Here is a 12,085-nt window from a genome sequence, read left to right as displayed (position 1 = left end):
CCTGTGAAAGGCTCTTTCACTGGTAACAGACCCCACAAACCTGCAGAGTGTGAGGTTATGCCCTGAGCCCACGGAAAGGTAACGGTGGGTGCCCTAGAGCGCGAGGTTATGCCTGAGCCCTAGGAACTGGGTACGGGTTGGTGCCCCTAGAGTGTGTGAGTAACGGAGAATTGTGTGCGTAACAGTCCTTCTCACACAGGACTGGAGTCAGGATTGTCACCCCCATTTAGCAACAGGGCAAACTGAGGCACGGGCTAGTGAAAGTGCTTAGAGCCAGCCCAGGAGGCTGAATGGCACCAGGCCTGAGCTCTGGCCCTCCACAGAATTAGCTCGGGTCTCAGGCCAAAGAGCGCCATGCCCCTGCACCCTGCCTGTCGGCAGGTGGGGCAGGTTGACCCCTTGGCGCCAGCATGGGCAGCGTGGCCATGGGGCATATGGCAGCCTGGACGTGGGGCACGTGGCCTGGGGGAGTGGGGAGCTGATGGGCCGGAAGCTGGAGGCCGCTGTTCTGTTTCCTCAGAGTCACTTCCACGGGCTGCAGGCTCAGGGCGTGATTCACCCTGTGACAGCCGTCAGGAGCTGGCCGGGATGGGAGCAGCAGGCTCCGGGCTGGGGCCCTGAGAGGCAGCCGCTGGAGATCACTGATGCTGTGTCACCCTCCAGGAGAGGTAGGTCCCTCTGCACCAGCCAGCCCCATCTGCAGGCGGGTGGGGCACAGGGTACAGCTGTGGCGGGGCTTGGTTTAGCTTGGGGAACCCTCAAGTTCATCTCCTTACGGAGGCTGTTTGGGCCAAACATGGCTCCAGAGCCCCCCCCCTTCCCCCGGATTACCCCCCCTCCAGGAGCTGCCCCTCCGCTCCCAGGGCTGCAGAATCCCCCCTGCCCAGGCCACTGGCTGCTCTGGCTGGCTGCAGAGGGGATTGTTCCCCCGTGCAGTGCACAGGCCCTGCCCACAGAGCCATGTGCAGCTCCCAGGTGCTGCGCTGCCTCCTGCTGGCTGCACAGGGGTCCTGCCCGTTCAGGGAGCCATGGGACTCACCTGGCCAGTGCAGATACAAGAACCTGCCCCAAAGCTTCGCTGGTGAGTCCACGGGGCAGGGAAAAACTTGTCCCTGCTGAGCTCCGGGCAGGCCCTGGGGAGCCGTGCCCTGGCACTGCCCTTCAGGCCAGGCTTCCACAGCTATGTAGGTGCTGAACTCCTGGGGTTCAGTGGGACTTTGGTGCCTAAATCCAGCCCTTAGTTTCCCGTGCCTCAGTTTCCCTCACATGCTGAGGGTCGTGGCCCTGCAGCTGGGGGAGGGTTGTGAGGATAAAGGCGCTGAAGCCCCTGAGGGGCCCAGGCACTGGAGGTGTGGGGGCCACCTTACCCAAAGCTGGCAGGATGGGAGTGGTGCTGGGTTTGGGTGCGCCCTACAGCAGGGCTCAAAGAGCCACCTCGGCCTTCCTCCCCAGAGCCCACAAGCTGACTGTTGTCGCTGTGGGTTTTACCCAGTTCAATGCACCATCCTGGCATCACCGTGCAGCAAAACAACCCGCCCACTCCCTGGTGCACAGCTGAGCTAGGTGTGCTGAGGGGACCTGCCCTTTGCAGCTGGCGGGGCGTGGCCCAGTGCCAACTGCAACTTGGGGCAGCTCCGCCCGTCTGTGCTGGGGCACCAGCGCCACTGGGCTACTGAGGCCTGAAACTGCCAGCGCAGAAAGGCCTGTGTGCCCCTTTCCTACGACAGACACCCCAGGACCCTGCGCTAGCAGGGAGCCCCGGGGTCATGGCGAGAAGGGCAGAGCCACAGCCATGGGGAGAAGGAGCCGCGGCCTGTGGCCATGATAGCAGAGTGTGGGGAACGGGGTCACTCTCCGCTGGGGCAGGGTCGCCGCTGCCCTTCCCCCTGGGAAGCTGTTTGGGTCAGGGGGGGTCACAATCTGAATCTGGGCCTGGCGCTCTGCTCAGCTTTGAGTGACACCTCGGCCCCAGGGCACTGGGCTGGGGGGGGCAGCCCCTGGGGGGATCAGCGCCTGTGCCAGTGGGGAGGCACCTCTCTGCTCTCAAGCCACCTCCTGCACTCAGATGCCCTGTGAGTGGGGCTTGCAGGCAGGCCATGGAGGGGTCAGCCTGGGAGGGATGCTGGGGGGCTACAGAGGGTCAGCCTGGGCTGGGCTGGGAGGATGCTGGGGGGTGACAGAGGGTCTGGCTGGGCTGAGCTGGGAGGGATGGTGGGGGGGGTGACAGAGGGTCAGGTTGGGCTGAGCTGGGAGGATGCTGGGAGGGTGGTGGAGGGTTGGGCTGGGCTGAACTGGAAGGGATGATGGGTGGGTGATGGAGGGTTGGGCTGGGCTGGGCTGGGCTGAGCTGGGAGGGATGCTGCGGGGGCTACAGAGGGTCAGCCTGGGCTGAGCTGGGAGGACGCTGGGGGGTGACAGAGGGTCGGGTTGGGCTGAGCTGGGAGGATGCTGGGAGGGTGGTGGAGGGTCAGGCTGGGAGGGATGGTTGGGGGGTGATGGAGGGTCAGACTGGGCTGAGCTGGGAGGGATAGTCGAGGGGTGACGGAGGATTGGGCTGGGCTGAACTGGGAGGGATGGTGGGTGGGTGATGGAGGGTTGGGCTGGGCTGAACTGGGAGGGATGGTGTGTGGCTGATGGAGGGTTGGGCTGGGCTGGGAGGGATGCTCGGTTGTAGTGGAGCTACAAAGCTGGGGGTTGTAGTAGAGGAGAGAGGTTGTCTTCACGGTGTTGCTCAAGGATTGTCTTGTAGCCAGTTGGTGTTGTGGGCTTGTGTGGAAGAATGAGGTGGGCAGTAGAGGTGACTGGGTTGGCAGTACCAAGCTACCTGCCTCCACGGTGCTGCAACCAGCTCGGCTAGGGAAGCACAGGGCTGAACTTACAGCTGATGTCCCCGATCCAGGCCAGGTAGGTGCATGGTGCAGTGGAACCCAATGGGTGGGGGGAGACTACCTCTCTCCCCATGGCGCCCTCACAGACAGCCAATGGGCAGCTGTCTATGCCCGGGGGTCTTAGTGTTTGCAGTGTAGCTGTAGCCAAGTGGGTCCCAGCATACAGAGGGGAGGCAGGGGGGAATCTCTTTCATTGGACCAACTTCTGCTGGAGAGAGAGAGCTTCAGAGCCACACCAAGCCCTTCTTCAGGTGTGAAGTTCTCCCAGCTCACAGCAATGGGCAAGTGCACAGATTGTTCAGCGTAAGGAGTTAGCACATGTTGTAAGTGACCATGTGAGGTGTGGTGGTGCGTTAACACCGCTGCAGGGGCAGGAGAACAAGGGGGCTGGTGGGTTACAGGTGGTTGTAATAAGTCGGAGAGCCAGTGTCTGTTCAGCCCATGATTTTCAGTGTCTAGCCGTTAGGAATTGAGCCTTAACCCACTAGCCCCCCTTTTTGTCCTATGTTAACAGGCCACTTTACCTCTCCTGGCCCCTTCCACCATTTGCTAATTGTGACGGTGCACTCATATGATGTTATGAAAATATGCTAATAAGCGTGACTATGATGTAACTGGAATATGCTTCATGCAAAAGGTCTCTTGTAAGGTATCATTACAAAGCTTATAATCTACTGTGTGTGTTCATCCAATGTGTATAAATGTATCATTCTTGTATCTGAAACTAGAAATATGAAATATAACTCTGAGGTCCTATTTGTAATTACGCAAAGTGTGGGCCGTTAATGGTGGCTTGGAATCTTGATGGCTCCCATTAACCAGGACAATTGGTTGTAAATGGCTCTGTTTACTTGTAAGTCTTCCTGTGTACATGTGCTAGCAAGTGGGTAATGAAGTCTTACAGTGACATGTGATCATGTCACCTGAACTGGAATCCATCTTTAACCTGGTGCTTTTCCATTTAGGACGGGTGGGAACCCAGAGAGGGACAAAGGATTCCCGCCTTGTGCAAAAGATGTATAAGGGGGTGGAACAGAACAAAGGGGGCTGCAGTCATGAGAAATCCCCTAGCTGCCACCTGAGCTGACACAAGGACTGTACCAGGGGAAAGGATTGTGCCCAGACTAGGAAGGTGTCCAGTCTGTGAAAGAAGCTTATTGAAACATCTCTGAGGGTGAGATTTTATCTATATTCAGTTTTCTACTGTATTAGGCTTAGACTTGCGTTTTATTTTATTTTGCTTGGGAATTTACTTTGTTCTGTCTGTTACTACTGGGAACCACTTAAATCCTACTTTTTTTATTTAATAGAATCACTTTTTATTTATTAACCCAGAGTAAGTATTCATACCTGGGGGGAAAACAGCTGAGTGTATCTCTCTATCAGTGTTATAGAGGGCGAACAATTTATGAGTTTACCCTGTATAAGCTTTATACAGGGTAAAACGGATTTATTTGGGGTTTGGACCCCATTGGGAGCTGGGTGTCTGAGTGCTGGAGACAGGAGCACTTCTTAAGTGGTTTTTAGTTAAGTCTGCAGCTTGTGGGGGATGGGCTCCCACCTCATCTTTAGGGGATCAGTAATAGCTGTAGTGACTGGCAGCTCCAGGGCACTGGGACAGGGACAGCCCCTTCCCACTCCCCGCAGGAGATAGCAGCCTCCAAGCATCCCCTGGGGCAGGTGTTTATGTGACTGCTCTACCCCAGAGAAAGCCCCCAGCCCTGCCCTCCCACATATTTCACCAAAGCCCAGCCACTGGGAGCGGGTCCCCTGGGCTGCCTGCCTCACAATGGCCCAGACCTGCAGGGCTGGGAGAGACCCTGAGCGATGCCAAGGGAACCCCCCTCTCCCTCTCCAGCAGGATGCCCAGCCCCATGGCCTGCAGCCTGGAGAGAAATCCTTAGAGCCACCCCCATCGGGAGCCAGCCCAGGACGTGGGCTGGTCCCGGAGTCACTGCTGCACTGCAGCCCCTCCACGCTGCTACTGCTACCCCCAACCCACTGCTTCCCCCTTGAACTGCCAGCCCCATTCCCTGTGTTGCCCGGCTAAAGCAGGATGGCGGTGGGGGCTGAACAAGGTAGGGGCTGGGTCAGTGCAGGTCCCATTTCATCCATCTCCTCTCTGAGTCAGCCAGTTTTTCCAGCCTCTCCCAGCTGGCCTGGGTGCCATCACTTGCTGGCAGTTTCCGAGACTCCTGGCCCAGGGAGAGTTAGGTTTCCAGGCATGCCTGGCACCTGGAAATGCAGGTTCTGGTGGTGGTGGGGGGGGCACTGGGGAATGGAGCCCCCCTGAGCCTGGCAGACAATCCCTCAGGCACCCCTCCCAGCGTGGTGCTGGTGCTGGGGTGCTCAGTGCACTCTGTAGAGCCATGTTATTGATGTGGGAAGCCGTGTTCACCTCCCCAGGCAACAGAGCCAGGAAATAGAACCCAGGAGTCCTGGCTCTCAGCCCCTCCCCCTTCCTGCTGTAATCACTAGACCCCACTTCCACCCCAGAGTTGGGAACACAGTCCTGGAGACCTGATTTGCTGTCCCTCTGCTCTAACCACTTGACCACCTGCCCTCCCACCCGTGAAGAAGGCAAGGGAGATTTGACAAAGGGATTCCCTATACCAGCTCTCCAGCACCATCTGCTGTCCCAGCAGCCCGGTTTGTTTTACAGAGGCCCTGGCTTAAGCATTTATTTTCAAGATGAAAATTTCTGGATGAAACACAAGAACAAAATCAAAACAAGTGTTTATATTAAAACAAAGTGATTCTGCAAAACAAATGGCATTATAACTTATTGTAGCCTTTTTTGGAGGCAAAATGTTTGAGTCTCTTATTTTGATGAACATCATAGAATCGTAGGATTGGAAGGGACCTCGAGAGGTCGTCTAGTCCAGTCCCCTGCACTCAAGGCAGGACTAAGTATTATCTAGACCATCCCTGACAGGGGTTTGTCCAACCTGCTCTTAAAAATCCCCAATGATGGAGATTCCACCACCTCCCTCGGCAATTTATTCCAGTGCTTCACCACCCTGACAGGTAGGAAGTTTTTCCTAACGTCCAACCGAAACCTCCCTTGGTGCAATTTAAGCCCATGGCTTCTTTTCCCATCCTCCAAGGTTAAGATGAACTACGCCACCATCCTCCTGGTTTCCAGAAAGGCTCAGCTGGCGCGGGGCCCTGCTACTCGGCAGAAGAGGGAGAGGGCTGGTCTACACGGGCACTTTACAGCGCGGCAACTTGCTCACTCCGGGGTGTGAAAAAACACCCCCCTGAGCACAGCAAGTTTCAGCGCTGCAAAGTGCCTGTGTAGAGAAGGCCTCAGCGCTGGGAGCTATTCCCCTCGTGGAGGTGAGCTTTTTAGAGCACTGGGAGCCCCACCGCTGTGCCGTGAACACACAAGCCATGTTAAAGCGCTGCCCCAGCAGTGCCAGTGTAGACTAGCCCTGAGACTGGGAGGGGGGAGGAAGAGCAGGGGGCTCTTCTCCCCTCCCCCCTCTCCTGGCCACGCCAGACTGTGCTGTCCTTGGCGCAAGGACCATGGCCAATAGCCAGGGCTGGTGTTAAAGGGCTGGGGTGGGACAGGCTGCACAGTGCCTGAGGCCGAGGAGCCAGGCCATTTCGTCAGGAGCCAGGGGTGCTTTGCCCTGAGGGAGGCTGCTGCGCAGGGGCACGCAGATCCCAGCTCCCCCTCACGCCCACAGGGTGGGCTGCACTCTGCCGTGGCTGGGGAGGGGTCGCTGGTGTAAGGGGCGGGCTCAAACCCTCCCTCCAGAGGTCACTCCTGTCCTGACTCCCACAATGCCACAGGGCCATGCCTAACAGGACAGCATCTTGAGGGGTAATTGCCACCTTGCTGCCCTCCCAAGCCAAAGCGAATGGGGAGTCCCCTAGGGACCCAGAAACAAACCAGGCACTCTAAAACTCATCCTGCCATCCCCAAACCTAGTGACTCCAGCCAGCCACCCAGCCTTGGAATCTGACCTTGGCTCAGCTCACTGGGCAACATCCACCCCAGAGCTTAAACTGTTCCCCCCGGCTCGTTGTATCCGCAGTAACAGGATAAGGCCTCTAGCTTGCCCTTCCGCCATCAGCTGCAGCTTATCTCAGGAACAGGCCTGCCCTAGCGCTCGCTGATTACAGATAAAATGCCAAATTTACAGTTGGGTCGATACTTTATTTTTGCAATTAAGACGTATACCTGCCACCCTCCCCGCACCTGCAGGGCTTCGTGGGGATTATTCGCTCCACAGTGGAGTGGGTAGTGGCTAAATGCTTTTATCCTCTCAGGCTGAAACACAAACATGAGGCTGAGAAAAGCAGGTCTGCAAAGAACCCAATTTAAACAAGTCTGGAAGCAAAGCCCAGAAGGAGATTGCATAGCCAAAGCCTCAATTGCAGCCTTCCAGCCACACAGCGCCTCGGAAAGCGTGAAAAGAAAGAAAAGCAACTCTCGGCCCCATGGGGTGCCTGTCGCATGTGAGAGGAGCGAAGGCAAGGGCTGCAAATGCTGCCTGCCCTTCAAAGCTCCCAGCGTTGACATTCTGAAATAAGTTTTCCATCAGGCGGTCTGTATTTCACAGCCAAACATGAAATAGACAATTTGCTGAAGCTATTGACAGAAATATGCTGCTTCTTAAGGTGCCATAAAGGGGTCAACAGTGTTTGAAATGCTTCATAGAATCATAGAATATCAGGGTTGGAAGGGACCCCTGAAGGTCATCTAGTCCTACCCCCGGCTCGAAGCAGGACCAATTCCCAGTTAAATCATCCCAGCCAGGGCTTTGTCAAGCCTGGTGGGAAGAATGCTCAGCTTCCAGGCTGCTCTAAATGCTCCGCACATAAATAAAGGGGATTTCAAACTCCCGTCTGACAAGCACAGCTGTAGGCCTTGGAACCGTTTGTGCTTTAAAAAATTTAGTCACAGGCAGCAAAGATAAACAAGGAGTCACACGCGTTATGAGAACCCCAGCTCTGCAGGGACCTGGGAGGGGTTATTTAAAAGTTTATTCCCCCACCTCCCCAAATCAGACATTTTTACCTGGATTAATTCTGAAGTGTTTGTTTCCCTTTGCAATACCCAAAACACAATTTTGAGACTATTTTAAACTGACAACTAAAAAATGTGATCAAAGCAAAGGCAGCAGAGCTAATGCACCGCAGCACCAGGGAACTTAACACTTTCTTAAAGAACCTTCCCAAAGCGGAATCGTCCTAGGGACTATTCAAACGGTGAGCTCTCGCTTCAGCTCAAGTTCTAAGGGCACAGCACCAAACAGCAACAGAACAAACCTATCCCAACGTAAAAGTTCTCTGCTTCTGAAAGCCAAACTCGTCTGACATGCATGGCTGACTTGTAAGCCTGGGTCCTGCAAACGTATTTAATGCTATGTGCAGTGTCCCATTCAATGGGACCACACGTGCCTACAGAGAAGCACATTTAGATAAGCCTTTGCACAACCAGGTTTAAGTCACCTTCTTTGTTAGCTCTGGGCCACAGCTGGCTGCTGGCATAGATTGCCATCGCTCCAAAGTAGAGTTCTGACAGTTTCCCCTAGCTGATGATGTCCTTCTGTTTTAAATTGTGTGTCACAGGCTTCAAAATTATGGGGATTTTTTCTTTCATTCATGAAAGATTTTAGAAATAGCTTCCAAAAGACAAGTGTGAAGAATTACAGACAAGTGTTCAAGGAACAGTACTTTGGATCATCACAATCCCTGTTTACATTAAACTGGGAACAGGTTCATATTTTCACTAACTGACTTAGGATGGTGAACTTCTTTGATTTTCACTGAGCTTAGACTCAAGTTTCTCATTCACTTTTGAAAATGGGATTTAGGTCTTGGCTATCAAGGGAATCCCATGAAACTGACTGATGTGCTTTGCAGACTGCCAAGGCTGAAGATTAGGTTAGTCATTGTGATTGGTATTTTGTTTACATGTAAGGTCAGTGTCTGTGTTATTACTTTACCATAAGTTATACAAACTGAGGAAGACACTGACAGATGCAGTAGCTAGTGCACTTCCAACTCAACATCACGTTCATTAGAATTGGTAATTTCGTTCAAGCTAAGGCTGGGGGAGTGGGGGGGTTGGTTTTGTGACAGAATAAATTAGGAGTCTTGCTGTTTTATGAGACAATGGAATTTATGTTTAAATCTTAATTTTGTATTTCCTAATATTGTTTGCATTGGAAACTGAGAAATGAGTGATGGGCATGACTGGAACTCAGGTCAATGCAGTGTTTGGGAATAGTGATGCCAGTGGTGTAACCCCCCTGCAGGGGCACTCTTACTCCAGTAGAAGAGTGGGTTACTGGGGGTGGTTTAGCTTAAACCCCTTCCTCAATTGATATAAACCAAACCAAGGCCCTTTGGATACTGACCTCGATGTCCACGAGCATCAGACCCATGCAGCTAGAAAGTCTGTATTTTAACCATTCACTTAAACCAAAAAATATTTTCCCACACCAACAAGGCCAAAAGCTCTTAAGTAATTTAAGCACTGGAAATGTTACCTACAGCCTAAAATCTATTTGTGCTGTTCTAGGTTGCCACTACTGGGGGCTCATTTTCCTCTTGCTAGACTGGATCAATTACCTCCTTAAATCAGATTTAATCTTCAATGCACCGCCTTGTTAAAGGCATACACAGCTCAATCACACCAATCTCACTACAATCTAGAATTCACCAGACGGTGCTGGAGGTAATGTAATCTACCATTCTGAGATGATGGAATTCTTGAGAGCAGACAGGGCTGCTTATAGGTTTAGAGAGATGCTATAAAAAGGTTATTTTTCTCTTCATTTTTGTTGGAAGACAAAGGAAAAGGAAATAAAATGGCCTGCTAAAGTGGTGTAAGATGACAAGGCAGTGTGAGCAATCCAAAAAGCAGGTTTTATTGAAATACGAACAAAATTACAGCCATGGACAGCTTTTAGGAACAGCATTTCCAAAACATGGGAAACAAAACAAAGGCTCAAACCCGGGTTATTTTCACCCCTGAGAAATGAACTAAACTCTTAACTGTGTCTCTTTTCTCTACATGGCTCATTGTTTTAGCTTTATGCCGTGTAACATAACTGCACTGTGCAACACGCAAACAAACGCACAGTGATGTCCCCAAAAGCACTTAAAGTGCAACCAAAGCGGCTCCCTCCACAATGCTGGTTTGAGCGCGTTTGGCCAGGTTTCCCAGTAGCCTCCATTCTTCTTCAGGGGAGCTCCTGGGTAATCTTGAAAATCTGCTACCAAGTTGTGGGACCCCATTTTCAGAAGTGCACCTAACCAGCGCAGGAATGCTGGCCCAATGGCTATTAGCTAGTACCACTGTTGCTAATGGCCCTATGTACCCATAATCAGACTAGCAAGCTGTAGGTTTTCAGCCCATCCTGAACACTTCCACAAATAAAACTTTAGCTCAATGCACTCATTTTTTTTCCAATAAAGGAAACCAGAGAGTAACTTTTGCCAACGGGCTTCTCAAACTTCCCCTTGTTTCTAACCCTGGAGGAGCATCAAGTTGCTGGATGGTCAGGTGAAGCTTTCTTGTAAGGAAGACCACCACTGATTTATCCTGCATACAGACATTCTGCCCCAGCTCACTGCTGTCCTGTGCCTTGAGACAGTCACTCCCACCACCGCGAAGCTGCTGCGACATGCTACCACAAGTGCGAGGGCACCAAGGAACTGGGCCCCGTCTCTCTCTGCAGGAGGCACTTTCCAAACACAGGTTCTGGCTCCGATTTCTACACAAGGCAGATGGTGCTGGGCAGTCTCTGACAGCATAGCCCTGGTTTCCAGCTCAGGTACAAGTGCCTTTGGTGGGTCCTAACTAATCCTAACTAACCCAGGATAACTAACATGGAGAGAGGGTTGAAAAGAATCAATAGGATTGATTCCTCACAATCCAAACCCACAAATGAAAAACCTGTGGGTGTTAGAGCAGCAGAGAGCTTGTAACCTCAAGAGACAAGAGCAGCTGAGTGCAGAGTTCAGGAGCGCTTTGCCTAACTCTGCCAGAGCAGAGGGGACATCAGAGTAGGTCTCCTTTTCTCTAAGATGTCCCCTTGCAGTTGCAGTACCTTATCTGCAACCTACTAGATAAAAGGTTATAAACAGCTTGCTTCTATTTCAGTTAGGCTCCCCCAAAACTGCCAGACCCCTTTTGGGTATGCTTTGAAAGGGGTGTGTGTGTATTGGTTATTTATTGAATGGGTCTTTTAGATCAAAACTCAACCCAGCTTCTGATAACAAGTTAGCTGTAAGGTCACATGTACATGTTGTTAATGCCCTACTAAGGTGGGGCAGGCAGGGTAAGGTCAGAGCTTGTCAGTATGAGTGCTGCAGGTGACAGGCTGGGACAAGACACAGCATTGACTGACAACAGGGGATTATTTCCATGATCCCATAGTGGGGGAAGGGGTACTCTGCCCTAAACCCAGCTGAGAATTGTCTTGCCCTTCAATACTGGAGAGTGGGAGTTTCAGACACGTGCAGCTTTGGCCTAACTGCTCCACTGAAGCCAGCACCTTCCACTAGCGTCACCAGGAGCAGGCCGGGTCTCTACACACGGAAGTCTCCCAGAATAGCGACATCTGTCTCAGGCCCCACGCAGACACACTCTTCTAGAATACGAGTGCCTTTTTCTCATTTAGCTTAATCCACTTTGGAGGTGGATTAAGTTTTAAACTAAATTAGAAAACGATACTCTTATTCAGCAGTAAATGTCCACACAGGGAGTTAATCCGGAACAGCTATTTCAATAACTTTCCCACTGTAGACAAGCGTGAAGGCCAACACCAAGCCCTTTGGGAAATCCCAGAGGTAGCTCCACGCAACACTGTTTCAATTCCTGCCCTGGTGCTGATGGGCACACTCAGTGACTGAGGTCTGTGCACCTTCCTGCCTCCACAAATCTTTGAGGCAATGCATCAGAATAGCTAGCCTAAAAGAAGTCCCATGACATCTGTCCTCTGGAGGTGAACATGCTGACCTAACAGGACACGCAGAATGTATTCTATGGAGGCGCTACAGACTGTGCCAATCTGGAGTGCAGAGGTTAGTGACATGCTGCCACTATGTACAATTGTTAGGGAGAGTTATTCTGCATACACTGGGATCTTCACAGACTAGTTTTAATGGCCAAACTAAAGATGTATAGTTTGCTTTGCTGCTAAGAAGTTGACTACTTAACTCTGCCCTCAAGA

This window comes from Eretmochelys imbricata, chromosome 20 (assembly GCF_965152235.1).
Source record: "Eretmochelys imbricata isolate rEreImb1 chromosome 20, rEreImb1.hap1, whole genome shotgun sequence".
NCBI lineage: Eukaryota > Metazoa > Chordata > Testudines > Cheloniidae > Eretmochelys > Eretmochelys imbricata.
Note: the sequence above shows the minus strand (reverse complement) of the source record.